Source organism: Cynocephalus volans, chromosome 10, assembly GCF_027409185.1.
Source record: "Cynocephalus volans isolate mCynVol1 chromosome 10, mCynVol1.pri, whole genome shotgun sequence".
In the NCBI taxonomy this organism is placed as follows: Eukaryota; Metazoa; Chordata; class Mammalia; order Dermoptera; family Cynocephalidae; genus Cynocephalus; species Cynocephalus volans.
Genome location: NC_084469.1, coordinates 68,101,434 through 68,117,642, shown reverse-complemented (window position 1 = coordinate 68,117,642; position 16,209 = coordinate 68,101,434). Strand labels below are relative to the sequence as shown.

The 16,209-nt window shown below is 36.2% G+C and overlaps 1 pseudogene; it reads right to left on the bottom strand.

The window, feature by feature from the left end:
- Positions 1-15,574, bottom strand: part of LOC134387437 (uncharacterized) — a 47,761-nt pseudogene extending 32,187 nt beyond the window's left edge.
- Positions 15,575-16,209: the final 635 nt, after the last annotated feature.

Below are 16,209 nucleotides of genomic sequence, written 5' to 3'. Positions count from 1 at the left end.
CAGAGTGCTTATTCCACCAAGGGGCTTATCAAATATTATCTCACCAAATCTCCAAATCCTGATTGATATTAGACTATTAGATCTCAAATCATGCCTACTCTGCCCAGTCACTGTGACTTTAAATGCTGGTGGAAACCCCAGAAGACTCTGTCTTACCCAGGCTTCACCTGGCTGAAGTAATTGTCACTCTCCACCAGTTTTTCCTGTGTATCTCTGTGTCCACCTCACTGTTCCACAAGACCCTCAATCTCAGCATCTCCCACCTCCAAGGAACTCATTTCTTTCTGAATTATTGTATTTTTAGGCTCCAGAGAAGTCACATTGCAGATATGCATTCTTTACCCTCTTCTCATGTCCAGTTGATTGTTTCACAGAAATGTCTGTAAATGTGCTCTTTCTTCTGGATCCTCACTACCTCTGCTTTAGCTTTAGTCCACATTTAGTCCTCAGTTCTTTTCTTGTTTTCAATAACGTACTGATCTGATCACTTGGGGATCCTTAGTTGCTGCATATTTTATTATTTGTGTTACAATTAGAGTAACTGTTCTTTTAAAATTCCACATAAATAGATGAAAAATGAAAATCCTATCTGGTTATTATCCTTCCAAGTTTAATAAGCTGGGTCCTCATGGGATAAAGCCCAGTCTTCTGGCCATAACACAGCATGCTCCTCATAATCCAGACCCTTTCTGCTTTCCTGGCTTTGTCACGAAGGTGGTCATATGCTTTTTAAAACAAAAGGGAACACCTCTATTAATAATTATTTGGGACAATGGGCATTAACTGAGACTTGCCAGGGAAAGTGGAGATGAGGTCCTCTTATCATCTCTCATTTTTGGTTCTCTGAACTTATTATTCCCATGGCAGTTATGCACTATCACATCCCTCAGCCTTTGATCATGTTGTCACATCTGCTCATGCAACTCTTTCTTTCTCCTTTGTGCTCTAAGCACCTACAGAATCTTGACCACCTGTTACTAATTTACCTCTCTGGTGAAGCCTTTCTTGACCATATCAGCATGGCAGAATTACTGTTCTTTTTGCAGCATGGCCATGTCTGTATTATAGCTGATACCACGTAGTACTATAGCAATGTAATCATTCTTCCATCTCCAACCCTTCATTGTGGATTTGGAGGACTCAGTAGTTCTGCCTTATTTATCTTTGCATTTCAAGGGCCTAATACAAGGTTTGGATATAGTAGGTACACAGTGTAAGTCGTTTTGTAGTAGTGTTACAAATCTCATTTTGGCTTAACAAATGTTCCTTAACCATACATCACTGCTATATAGGACTCTATTTGAAAATTACTAAGGGACCAATTATTGGAGTGACAATAATTCTTATATGCATATATATGTATTTTCATCCAGGGGTCTTATTTCTTTTTAGAGGGTCCTTTATGTGTTTAAGGTCACTAAAGTGTGTCTTATTATTTGAGTATTTCCTAGTAAAAACAGTGAACTAGAATGCAAGCTGAAGAAATCCGTGTCGAATTTGCCTCAAAGGAATCTGACTGTGAAGCAGGGAGATCTAGACAGATAAGAGACAATAAAGACGTTTATGAATATGAAAAACAACATACATCAATAAGTGTTATATGGAGAACTAGACTATATTAATGTACTAGGCACCAACGATGTGTCTACTACAGGTGGGGTGGTCAAGGAAGGCCTCCCTAAGTTGGTAACATCTAAGCTGAGTTCTGCAGCACAAGAAAGAGCTATCCATGAAGAAAAAGGGGGAGAAGAAGGGGAAGTGAGAGATCCAAGGAGAAAAAGCAATGTAAACTTGTAATTCTCCTACTTTTAGTAAGTTTTCCTATTTGTAGAAATGTTTCCTTGGATTTCTTATCACCACATACCTGCAGGATCTTAGGAAGTGGGATTGTAAGACAAAGGATAAGCATGAAAAGTAGCAGAACTATTGTGTTTTTATTCTCCTCGCGTTTTTTTTAATTCATAGACTTGAATTTTTTAGAGTAGTTTTAGGCATAGTTGAGTAGGAAGTGCACAGAGTATCCATGCACTCCCCTCTATACACACACACACAAACACACACACACACACACACACACATGCACACACACAGTCTACTCCACTATCAACATTCCCCAGCAATGTGATACATTTGTTAACGATAGGTGAACCAACATTGACACATCATTTTCAACCAAAGTTCACAATGTACATCAAGGTTTACTCTTTGTGTTGTACAGTCTATGAATTTTACAAATGTGTAATGATATATACCCACCCATATAGTATCATACTGCCCTAAAAATCTCCCATGCACCAAATATTCATTCCTCTCTGCCCACAAATCACTAATCATTTTCCTGTCTCCATAGTTTTGCCTTTACCAGAATATCATATAGATGGAATAAGACAGTATGTTGCCTTTTGAGATTGGATGCTTTCAATTAGTAATATACATTAAAGTTTCCTTCATACCTTTTTATGGCTTTATAGCTCACTTTGTTTTAGTTTAGTTTAGTTTTATTTTGTTTTGTTGCTATGATAACTATTTAGGGAAGATGCATGCTATGCATTCTGGGTGACATAACTTCGATTTCTTTGAACCTGGTGATACAAACTTTGAAAGTATAAACCTAGTGAACTCCCCATAGATACACATAAGTTGTCAAAAAATTTTTTTAAATGTTTTGTTTCTTTTAAAAAAAGTCACAATTAAGAACAGGACTTTTGAACACAGAACAAAAATGAAACTAAACAAAGGAAGAAGAATTTAATATACCACCCAAACACATGTACTCAGCAGTTACACCAACAATATCACTGTCCTTGGCATTTTGCTTCCCCACCAACAGCCTCTAAGAATAAACAATAAGAAGGAACAGCTTGTTCATCTCTTCATATGCTGCTCCAAACATATGTTATCAAAACTTTCCCTTTTAAAAATATCATTAAAAGCATTAAAGATAAATCAGCCTAGTGGGTTTAATTATTCAGTATATTGCATTTTAATTATTTATTAATATTCCATATTTGACAAACATTTCCAGAGAATTCGGGAGGTTATAATAAAAAGATTAATTGACATCATTAATATTCCAGAATAAGCCAAGTTTGTATATCAACTGGGCAAAGCCCATCCATCTTCTCTCAGGAGAACCCAGGACTAGCTTTGTAACCTCGGGGAAACTATATGACATCTTTAAGCCTTTATTTCTTCATCAGTAAAACAGGAATAGTAATAATGTCTTAGCATGGGATTCTTATAAGGATTAATGAAATAAGATATATTAAGAAGTAGTGCAATGTCGGACACATAAAGTGCTCAATAAATATTTACCATTATTCAATGTTATTTCTAGTTACAGAGACAAGGCATTATGTATTTCTATACTTAATGGGAGGGGCTAGGGAATGCCCTGGGAAGGTGGTGACACTTGAACTGAGTCTTGGGGGATGATATAATGTGCTCCAAGTGGACAAGGTATTCCACACTGTAGGATCAGCATAATTCTGTATTTAAATACTGTGCTTTTCTTCCTGTGGTTGACTTCTTGTGGAGTACCACTCAAGACTATATTCTCCAACTTTAGTGCACTGGGAAAATTCAGAGGAAGAATCAGAACACAGAATACATTGCTATAGTTTCTCTATGGGGTGTAAAAATCTAACCGTCCTAGACGAGGCATTACATGCATACATAGGTGTTCAGTCTTAAGAGCAAAATAGAATCTCAAGAAGGCTCCTCAACTGTAATCTTGTTCCAAAGACTTATGAGACGACAGGAAGAATACTTTACCACCTTGGGTAAGCCTTCAATATTCTTGAATATAGAAGGGAGAAGGCTCTAAATCTAGAATGGTTTATCAACAATGACAGTATCTGTTGTGGCTTTTTGTTGTTGATGGACTAGTGAGTATCAGTTTTCCCAGGGTGGCTAAGAAAAGAACAAAACTCCACAGACAAAGGAAAATAGATAAATAACATCTGTGGAATGTTTGTTCTGTATAAGCACTGCACCATGTACTTTATACACAACATATTGTCTATGCCTCACAACAAGTCAGTGTATGATGAAGAAACTGAGGCACAATGAATTGGTCAAAGTCGTAGAAAGAACACAGTGTAAATTGTGTTATAAAACTCACAACTGTCCAACCAAAGATTCATATCCTTATCCATTCTGCTATGATGCCATTATAACCTTTTTAAATACTTTCCACTTTAGCCCACCTGTGCCAATTAATTATAGAATTTTATTCCATCAGCTTCTACCCTTGGAATCCATGCATTCAACAATCCAAGTGCCCAATAATCCAAAGAACAGGAATGAACTCACAACTCCATATATGTCTTATAGAAGAAGATGAACTAGGAAACAGCGATGCCTGTGTTTAGAGCCCCCCGCTCCCCCAGATCTGCCCTTGCTAGAATTTGGCAAATACTCCAAGTGCTATGATATGGCTTAAGTCTGTCTCAAGCTAGTACAGCACGTGGGGTAGGTACTAGGATTTCCATTCAGAATAGTTAAGATCTGCATTTGCTTCTCTTACTAACAAACTGAGTAATTCAGAAGAATAATCTGATTTGTATTAACTCAACACCCTCATGAGGAAATAGGAACATTAAATGTACTTATCCCCAAACTGTTGCACCCCCACTTTGGGAAATACATACCATGGTTTCCAATGTGGAATAAATATGCATAATAACTATTTGTGTCATCATCATCACTGTCATCATTATCCTCATCATTTTATTATTTGCTACTTCATTCATCTTCAGTAACCCTTGTGATCAGGAGAAGGTCATCAATATTATGACAGATTGGTAGCCAGTCAATCTGAGTCACCTCTCAGAAAGAAAGATCAATTATACGTTTATAAAATACTTTTATTAAATGGGACCAAAGACTGTTCACTGATTTAGCCAAGGAGAATGTATAGCAGGTAAGATAGAGACTCAGAGAGAAAAAAAGTAATAAAAAGAAAAATAAAGAAAGAGAAAAATAAATAGAAACAGAGAAAATGTGATAGTTTCTGCTAGACCCTTTTAATCACTCCAGACTGATCAGGGAAACTGAGGCACCATCTACCCTCAACTTTCTTGTATAATTAGTTCTTGTTTGTTTTTTAAACTAGTCTAACTGTAACTCTACTTTTCTCTAGTTCAAATAGGAAGGAGAGAGACTTATAAAGTCTAAATTACTGTATCATATTGAATACATTAACATTATCAGGAAAATGGGAAAGCAGAAGTTAACAAGACATTTTTAAACAATGGTTTTATTGGTTGGTACTCATTGAAATGCTTTAGTGAAATATTTTGTCAGTAATTTTAAAGGATTTTTGTTAGCCACGAAACAGCTTGTTTGGAATTGTTCTTGTGTCAAAAGAGAGAAACGAATAACTCTTAAGTAGAAAGGGATTTTCGCTAACTCAGCTCCCTAGAAGAATCAATACCGTATCATAACTTTTACCCCCCTGTTGAAATAGTGTGGTTTGAAATATAAAGATTCTATTCTTCCTCGGGAAAAAGCAATGTTTAAATTTTCCACCTGACATGTTATAGTGTTATATTTCATGTCAGGTTGTTTCAGCCATGGCAAACGATAGGAAGCCTCAGTGATACTATGATACAAATTCTGCAGCTCACATTGAGTTATCTTAGTGAGACATATCAGCTTGAAGACACACATAGGAAAGATGGACAATTCTGAAAACTAGAGATAATGCCCATGGGTCCCAAAGATAGTGATGTTCGTCATTTATTTCTGATCCAGGACAAGGAAACAAAGCAAGATAGTAATGCTGTTTATTCAGCTTAATAAAATTAAGACAACAGAAATGTTTGTTTCAACTCAGCGGGTAGATAAACGTAAAAACAGCCAAGTATAACCAGTTGAGCATAAATAGTTCTAAAAATGACATGAAAGAGCTCTAGAATTTATCTAATACCTACTGTGTGCCAGGTTCTTTATAATATATTATTCAATTTAATAATCACAGTTTTCTTTATTTTGGCAAAATTATTTTCAATCTTCATTTTTTTCCCACAAAAAAGTAAAGCTCACCATGTTTAACAATTAAATGTTTAAATTGCTTACCATCTTTTTCAAGTTGTCTAAAGACCGCAGAATTTCTTTTAATTTATTTCTTTACCTGGCTTTGAGTCAAGAGCCAAATAATGTCAGTTTTGCTGTTGTCATGAACACTATTTTATTTCAGGCCTTCACTACCTCTGGCTTGAAGTTTTACAGGAATTTATTAGACTGATTTTTTTCAAATTCAGTACCCCTTTAAAGCTTTTCACATGTTGCAGCCAAGTTTTTATTATCTTTAAGTAAAGCACCAATCATTCACTCCCCTTCTCAGAAATCTTTCATTGGAATTATTTCCAGTTTTTGACAGCATCTGAATGACCAATAATTGCTGGCTTAGCCTTTCTCAATTTCCCATTGAAATAATTAAAATCCCATAAAAATCCCCAACCTCTTCTACTTGGTAGCCGAAAAACTCTGATAGTGCTCTAGAAACTGAGTAGATATAGATGCAGCATATCTGTAAAAGAACTTGCAACGTCCAGAGATGACAGTAGTGTCAGAAAACCAAAGGCACTAAAGCATCAATGCCAAAGTGCTTTAAACAGGGAGGGAGACCAGATAAAAGCATCTGCCAGTCCCCCAAATATAAGAAAAAATTGATGGCAGGGCAGAGGGAGTAGTTAGAAAAATAGGAAGATTCAGACCAGAAAGAATCCCTGAAGTATTCCCATGGAAAAGTTGGCCCCATTAAAGAGGTCATGGATAAACGGATGCTAAACCAGATCTTCAGAGAGAGTGGGGAAGCAAAAACAATACTCAACATTAGGTTTACTTTTTGCCCGAAAATGTCAGGACTTTTCAAGAACTGGAATCAATCTGACAAACTGGCAGCCCACATTTGCTATGCAACGAATGATAGAAATCCACGAGTCAGATATTTAGGGAGTTCCTTTATCTCTGTACTAATGTTTCTTCCCTTTGCTCAGAAATGCTGTATTTATCAATGCTGCAATCTTTCTTTTATGACTGCATGTGATCTTCAGTTGAGATGGGCTGAGGGACCTTCCTTTCTCATCCGTCATCAGGATCTCAATTGCTGCTTCTACTCTCAATCTAGAACAACCAGAAAACTGTTGGCTAGGAAGTGGCAGCTAAAGGAATTGGCTGTAGGTAGAAGGGGCAGGTAGGCTCCTTGTAGGCATGCATGCAGGATATTGTTGTTGTCAGGTATTTCATCTGCCAGGTGGTCTGGAAACCTGGCATTAAGAGTGAGGGATCTCTCTTCAGTTGAGCAGATCTACAGTTGATTAAAACAGGAACTGTGCTGGGAAGTGGGCTCTTAGCTATTTACAACAACCTGCTTTCAGCTGTGGAACTCCACAGGAATTCCATGTAATGAGATTGCTGGCAAACTCCTACTACCAGAATTGTCCTTAATCAGGTCTGTCTTTATAACTTTTTAGAAATGAACTGTACAGCAATGGAGAAATACATTGCTCAGATTCCAGAGGCTAACTGCTGTTAACCTTATAATGTAACATTGTTCAGGAAATTTTTTTTTTTATAAACTAGTAATAGAATGAGACAGGAGTCAGTTAAAAAAAATAAGTATGTAAAAATATGTGCAGTATGATTCCAACTGTATCAATGTCAACAAGTGAGGGGCAGGGTTATGTGTTCATGTTTAACTGGAAGGAAATGTATGAAATATGCAATTACTGTCTCTGGGTAATGGACTTTGGATGATTTTCGTGTCCTCTTATACACTTTTCAATTTTTTCAAATCTTCTATAGGGCCACATTTTTTCTTTATAATAAAAATGCAATAATGATTTAAAAATAAAATAAGAAAATAAATAAATAAAGCAGGCATGCAGTATCTCCTCATGTGTTGCTTGACAATGCTGTATCTACTTAGCATGCAAGACCTTCTATATTGTCATTCTAATTGTCACTCCAGTCTTATCTTTGTTACTCTTTCACAAACATGCCAAACCCAATCTCTCACTTCTAAGAAGAGGAAGCCTCTCGCCAAGGCACTCAAAACATACAGAAAAGAAAGAAAAAAAAAAAAGCAAAACCAAAAATGTATTGACAATTTCATGTTACTTTCATAGACAGCTAATATTTAGTATTTAACTCAAAAAGTCTTCTGTTTCTATATACATGATTTGGCATACTCATCTCATTAACAAACGGCTTATTTTTAAGTTTTTTTTTTTATATTAAGGGAAAAGAACATCTTGGAATTATTTAAGGATTTTTGTTTACCCATCTATATCTATACACAATTCCCATTTTTTCATTATATGTTCCAGACCATATGACCCAGAAACAACAACCCATGTATATATCACCTGTGGCTCTCTTCATGTATTGGTTTCACTTGTTCTTTCAATCTGGAATCACTTTTGCAAAGCCATACTTCAAGGCCCAAATAAAATGTCCCCAACACTTGGAAATTTGGCATCCAAAGGCACTAAATATTTTGCAAGATATTTTTTCCACCATATTACTGCAGTATTGAAGGGCAACTGGTTACTTTTCTCTGTGTTCTCTGGTTAGCCCATAGCTGGTCACACAAAATCAAGAAATATGCATTTAAAAATGGGCTATCCAGGTTATACCATAGAGACCAAAGTCCTTTGGAAATGTTCCAGGCAGCAAAGAAGAAGCCTATGACTGCATAAAATGGGACTGTAGGAGCCAAGGAAGAAAAACGGGGAGGGCACCAAAATTATTTTTAACTTTTTCACAATTTTTACCTCCATAATTTTTATGTTCTTCACGATTTTGCCTCAAGCTCAACCCATGGTAACATGAGTGGTAGAGATGGGCCCTGAAATTACAATCGATCCCAAACATACTAACTAAAAATTACTCTGTTCACTACAGATAATACGAAAGACTTGTCAGAGCCAAAGCAGAGCAATGTTACATGCTTTTCCTAGAAATAAAGTAAACAAGAGTTGTTAAAGGAAAAAAACAGAATGGAAAAAAAAAAAAAAAGAATTGCCATTTCCAAGTACAAATGCATTCCCCCTTTACTGTAAAAGGAGGAGTAGATGGGGACTTAAAACCTATGTGAAGAATACATATGATGTCTTTCATATAGATATGTATATGTATGCATGTGCATTATATGGGCATATATAACATACAAAATATATATTATGTAATTTATGTGTATATACATATTTACATATATATATATATAGACACACATACATACTTACCTGTGTGTGTTTGTGTGTGTGTGTGTGTGTGTGTAAGCATTATGCCTTATTTGTGATATATCTCTGCAACAACTCCGTAAGTTTCTTGGGATTTTAGAGACAGAGGAATCTCAAGATATCACCAGGTATGTCCGTTCACCTGCAACAGATGCAGCCACACCAGAGACTTTTGGCTAATTTATTTCTGTACTCCAAACTCCAACTTTGGGAAGTAGTAAAAACCCAAGAAATGGTGAAAAGAGTGTATATTTTAGTGAGCCACTCTAATAATTCAAAAGTTTTTTTAAAAAAATTGTAACATAGTTGATTATACACATCTGTGGGGAATCGAGGTAAAGAACTGAATATCAATACCTGTGTGCAATATGTGATGCTCAAATCAGGACAACTAGTATATTCATCATTGTACAATGGAATCATTTTTGTGGCCCTTTACCAGTTACTCTCTTATACTCCCTCCCCGTTTCCCACCTCTGGTAATCTCAGTTTTGCTCTCTCCTTTCAACGTATCATTGAAATGTGGTATCTTTCTTTCTTTCTTATTTATTTATTTATTTTTTAACTCCCACTTCTGAGTGAGAACATGTGGTATTTCTCTGACCGTGCCTGGCTTATTTCGCTGAATATAATTTTCTCTAAGTTCACCCATGTTGCTGTGAATGACAGGATTTCATTCCTTTTTATGGCTGAGTAGTATTCCATTGTGTAAATATACCACGTTCGCTTATCCAGTGATCCATCGTTGGACATTTAGATTGGTTCCAACTCTTGGCTATTGTAAATAGAGCTGCGATAAACATGGGAGTGCAGGTATACCTTCGACATGTGATTTCCATTCCTTTTGGTACATACCCAGAAGTAGAATTGCTGGATCATATGGCAGCTCTATTTGTAGTTGTCTGAAGAAACTCCACACAATTTTCCGTAATGGTTGCACCAACTTACAGTTCCACCAACACTGCAGAAATGTTCCCCTTTCTCTGAACCTTTGCCAACATTTGTTATTCTCTGTCTTTTTGATAATAGCCAGTCTAACTGGGGTGAGATGATATCTCAATATGGTTTTGATTTGCATTTCTCTGATGCTGAATGATGTTGAGCATTTTCTTATGTGTCTGTTGGCCATTAGTTCATCTTCCTTTGAGAAATGCCTATTCAGCTCCATTGTCCATTTTTTTAATTGGGTGGTTTCTTTACTGTTAAGTTATTTGAGTTCCTTGTATATTCTGGATATTAGTCCACTGTCAGATGCATAGTTTGCAAATATTTTCTCCCAGTCTGTAGGTTATATTTTTGCTCTGTTAATTGTCTCTTTTGTTGGGCAGAAGCTTTTTGATTTAATATGATCCCATTTGTCTATTTTTCCTTTTGTTGCCTGTGCTGCTTTTGGTCATATTCGTAAAGTCTTTGCCTAGTCCTACTTCCTGAAGTGTTTCCCCATGTTTACTCTTGGGAGTTTTATAGTTTCAGGTCTTATATTTAAATGTTTGATCTATTTTGAGTTGAATTTTATATATTGTGAGAGGTACGGTTCTAGTTTCATTCTTCTACATATGGATATCCAGTTTTCCCAGCACCATTTAATGAAGAAGCAGTCTTTTCCCCATTGTATGTTCTTGGTGCATTTGTCAAACTTCAGTTGACTGTAAGCATACAGTTTGATTTCTGGGCTCTCTATTCTGCTCTGTTGGTCTGTATGTCTGTTTTTATGCCAGTATCATGCTGTTTTGGCTACTTTAGCTTTGTAATATATTTGAAGTTAGGTACTGTTATGTCTCCAGCTTTATTTATTTATTTATTTTGCTCAGGATTGCTTTGTCTATCCGGGGTACTATTGTTCCATATGAATATCAGTATTTTTTTTTTCTGTTTCTGTGAAGAATGTCATTGGTATTTTGATGGGGATTGTGTTGAATCTTTAGATTGCTTTAGAAAGTATGGACATTTTTATAATGTTAATTATTCCAATCCTAGAGCATGGAAAGTCTTTCCATCTTTTGTGTCCTCTTTAATTTCTTTCTGTAGTGATTTGTAGTTCACATTATAGAGATCTTTCACCTCCTTGGTTAAATTGATTCCTAGTTTGTGTGTGTGTGTGTGACTATTATAAATAGGCTGGCTTTCTTGAATTCTTTTTCTGCTAGATAGTTGTTGGAGTATAAAAACTACTGATTTTTGCATGTTGATTTTGTATCCTGCAAACTTACTGAAATTGTTAATTAACTCTAAGAGTTTTCTGGTAGAAGTTTTAAGTTTCTCTCTATGTAGGATCATGTCATCTGCAAACAGGGACAGGTTGATTTCATCTGTTCTGATCTAAAGCCCTTTCTTTCTTTCTCTTGCTTGATCGCTCTGGCTAGTACTTTCAATAATATGTTAAACTGGGGTGGTGAGAGTGGGCATCCTGTCTTGTTCCCATTCGTAAGGGAAAAGCTTTCAGTTTGTCCTCATTCTGGAAGATATTGGTGGTTGGTTTATTATATACAACTTTTATTGTATTGAGATACTTTCCTTCTATACCTAATTTGCTGAGAATCTTTATCTTGAAAAGATATTAAATTTTGTCAATGCTTTTTTCTGCATCTATTGAGATAATCATATGGTTTTTGTCCTGGATTTTGTTCATGTGGTATATCACATTTATTGACTTGTATGTGTTGAACCATCCTTGCATCCCTGGGATGAATTCCACTTGACTGTGGTATATACATTTTTTGATGTGTTGTTGTATTCTATTTGCCAATATTTTTTTGAGGATTTCAGTGTTTATGTTCATCAAAGATATTGGCCTGTAGCTTTCTTTTTTTTTGTTGCATCTCTGTCTTGTTTTGGTACCAGGGTGATGTTGGCCTCATAGAATGAGTTGGGGAGAATGGTCTCAGTTTCAATTTTTTTGGAATGGTTTGAAGAGAATTGGTATTAATTCCTCTTTAAACGTTTGGTTGAATTCAGCAATAAGTCTATCTAGTCCTGTGCTTTTCTTAGTTGAGAGACTGCTGATTACTGCTTCAATCTTATTGCTTGTTTTCAGTCTGCTCAGATTTTCTGTTTTCTTAGTTCAGTCTTGGTAGTTTGTATGTGTCCAACAGTATATCCATTTCCTCCAGGTTTCCAAATTTGTTGGCATATAATTGTTCAAGGTCTCTAATGATTATTTGTATTTCTGTGGTATTGGTTGTAATATTTCCACTATCATTTCTAATTTTTGTGATTTGAGTCATTTCTCTTTTTACAATTGACCTATTGGTTTATCTATTTTGTTTATCTTTTTGAAAAACCAACTTTTTGTTTCATTGCTTTTTTTGCATAATTTTTGGGGGTCTCTACTTCATTTATTTGTGCTCTGTTCTTAATTATTTCTTACTCTCTACTAATTTTGTGAATGGATTTTTCCTGTTTTTCTAGTTCTTTGAGGTGTAGCATATGTTTGTTTATTTTTAATTTTTCTATTTTTTGATATTAGTGTTTATTGTGATAAACTTCCCTCTTAGTACTGCTTTTGCAGTATTCCACAGGTTTTGGCATGATGTATCTTTATTTCATTATTTCAAGTTTTTAGAATTCCTGTTTAATTTCTTCTTGGACCCATATGTCATTTAGGAGCATTTTGTTTAACTTCCATGTGTTTGTATAGTTTCTAGAGTTTCACTTGTTATTGATTTCTAATTTTAATCCATTGTGGTATGAAAAGACACTTAAAATGATTTCAATTTTTTAAAATTATTTCAGACTTGATTTGTGACCTAATATGTGGTCTATCCTGGAGAATATTCTATGTGCTGATGAGAAAAATGTACATTCTGTTGTTGTCAGATGAAATGTTCTGTAGATATCTACAAAGTCCAATTCGTCTAAAGTTTGGTTTAAATCCTGTGTTTTTCCATTGTTTTTTTGCCTAATTGACCATCCAATGTTGAGAGAGGGGTGTTCAGGTCCCCAGCTATTATCACATTTGGGTATATCTCTTTCCTTAGGTCTAATAATGTTTGCTTTATATATCTGAGTGGTTCAATGTTGGGTGAATATATGTATTTATGATTGTTATGTCTTCTTGCTGGATAGATTCCTTTATAATTATATAGTGGCCTTCACTGTCTCTTTTTAAGGTTTTTGTTTTAAAGTCTTGATGGAGTTTGGATGTATTGTCCTCCCACAACTCATGTGGAAATTTGATCCCCAATGTAGCAGTCTTGGAAACTGATTGAGTCATGCGGGCAGGTCCCATATGAATGGATTAAAGTTCTCTCTGGTAGGTGGAAGTAGTGAGTTTGCACTTAGTTCTTTCCAGGACTCTGGAAACTTCCCTCTCCCTCTCTTGCTTCCTCTCCCCATGTGATCTGCTTGTACCTGCTGGCAGCCTGCCAATTTCTACCATGAGAAGAAGCAGACTAAGGCCCACAGTAGATGCACCTGTCACAGAATCATAAATGAAATAAACCTCTGTTCTTTATAAATTACCCAGTCTAAGGCATTTATAGCAACACAAAATGGACTAATATAAGTCTGTTTCATCTGATATAAGAATAGCTATTCCTGCTCATGTTTGGTTTCCATTTACATGGTATATCTTTTTCCATCCTTTCACTGTTAGCCTGTGTGTCTTTATAGGTGAGATGAGTTGTAAAGACAGAATATAGTTGGATCTAGCTTTTAACTCCAATCAGCCAGTCAGTGTCTTTTGACTGGGGAATTTAATCCATTTGTATTTATGGTTGTTACTGAAAGGTATTGTCTTACTCCTGGCATTTTATTAATTTTAATTTGGATGTCTTTAGTGTTTGTTGATTTTTGGTTATGGTAAGATGTATTTTCTTTCTCTTTCTTGTTTGCATATTTTTTCTACTAGTGGGCTTTGTTCTTTCTTGTACATTTATGGTAGTAACTATTGTTTTTTTCATGGGGGGGTGGCATCCAGGTGCAAGGTTCCTTTGAGGATTTCTTGTAGGGGTTGTTGGGGGGTGGTGAATCCACATAGTTCCCCCCCCCACAAAAATACACTAATTCTACTTCATTTCTGAAAGATAGCCTTGCTGGGTATAGTATTCTTCAGTGTCAGCTTTTTTTCTTTTAGTGTTTTAAATATATCAAATATATCATCACATTCTCTTCTGTTTAATAGAATTTCTGTTGAGTAATCTGTTGTTAGTCTGATGGGGACTCCCTTATGGGTGACTTGATGCTTTTCTCTTGCTGCTTTAGGATTCTTAGTCTCAGAGAGGACCTTTTCAGACTGAGTCTGTCTGCAGTTCTTTGAGCTTCCTGGATCTGAATATTCATGTCTCTCTCTATACCTGGGAATCTTTGTGCTGTTGATTCATTGTATGTTTTCTCAATGCCTTTTCCTTTCTTCTCCCCTTCAGGAACACTCACAAATTGTATGATTTTGTGCTGAAGGTTCTCTTCTACCTCTCAGATTTCCTTCATTTATTTTTATTCTTTTTTAATTTTTATTTTTTTGTCCAACTGAGTTATTTTGAAGAGACTGTCTTCAAGATCAGAATTTTATTCTTCCGCCTGCTCTAGCCTGCTGCTTAAGCTCTCAGTTGTGTTTTTATTTTATTTTATTGAATGACTCCTTCAGTTCCCTGAATTCTGCTGTTTCTCTCTTTAATACTTTAAATAATTAATTATTATTATAACTAAAGATTAATACTTTAATCTCTTTGTAAATTTTCTCCTTCATATTCTGGATAGTTTTGTTCAGATCATTGTGTCATCTAACTGCCTCTCCTTCTATCTCACTGAGTTTCTTTAAGATTTTTACTAAGAATATCTTTTCAGTCATTTCAAGGTTTTCCTGCTGTGTAGGTTCTGGTGACTGAAAGTTATTATATTCCTTTGTGGACTCATATTTTCTTGTTTTTTCATATTTCTAGTATGTCTACATTAATGTCTGGTCATCTGGTGGAGCAGTTTCTTCTATTATCCTCCTTCCCTGGACTCTGCTGGTGACCCTCCTTATGTCCATGTAGTTGAGTGGTCAGTGGTCCACCCACACATTGATAGTGGTTGCTGTGGCTGATGCTGTAGTAGCAGGACCCCCTTGCAGCAGTGGTGGCTATAGCTATGACTTTGGCCAGCTGCTTGTGTGGCAGTGGTGGCTGCTAGTATGATAATGGTGGCTACCTTGCAGTGTCCACAGCAGCAGCTCACATTGCTACAATGTCTACAGTGGTAGCAAGTTTACCTCAAGTGGGTGGCATCAGTGCCTGAAGCTGCAACAGCCTGCCTTGTGACTAATGTGTCCCTGGCATCAGTGAGGTTACCTTTTGGGGTGGGAGGTTGGCAGCAGTGCCAGTGGCTGCAACTGCCTCCTTCATGTCTGTGGTGTCTTTGGCGACAGCGAGGTTAACTCACAGTGACAGCAGTGGTAGCAGTGGTTGTAGCTGCCTCCCTCTCACTTGCTGAGTCTACAGCTGCAGTGGCAGGCCACATACAAAACTTCTGGTCTGTGACAGACAACAGTTCTGGGACTTGATAATGGCTTCAGCGACTGTGGCAGTGATGCTGGTGGTGGACTCATTTCTATCTTCTTCTGTGGTAGGATGTGTCCTGGGCACCTCTATTCTCCCATTTTCCCACTCAAAAGTTTTGTTTTGCTTATATTTTATTGAAATTTTCCTTACTCTATATTTCACTCAGAATCATGTTTTACTCTGGAACCACAAAGCAGGAGGTTGGTCTCTCTTTAAATTCTTAATTGCAGCTGCCTAGTCTTCCCTTCTGCTTCTAACATTTCGTATGGTTCTTTAATGACATTTTGTCATGATCTCTTTGAACTTCTCTTCTAAATATTAGTTCAACTTAGTTATTAGTCATTGATGAATCTTAGGTTAATAAATTCTAGGTCATTGGATTTAAGTTGCTTGCCTAAATCTAGACACATCTATGACTTGATACAGGCTACTTTTTATAATACTGGTTTCTAGATTCTAACTCTAGAGGTTGTGCCATT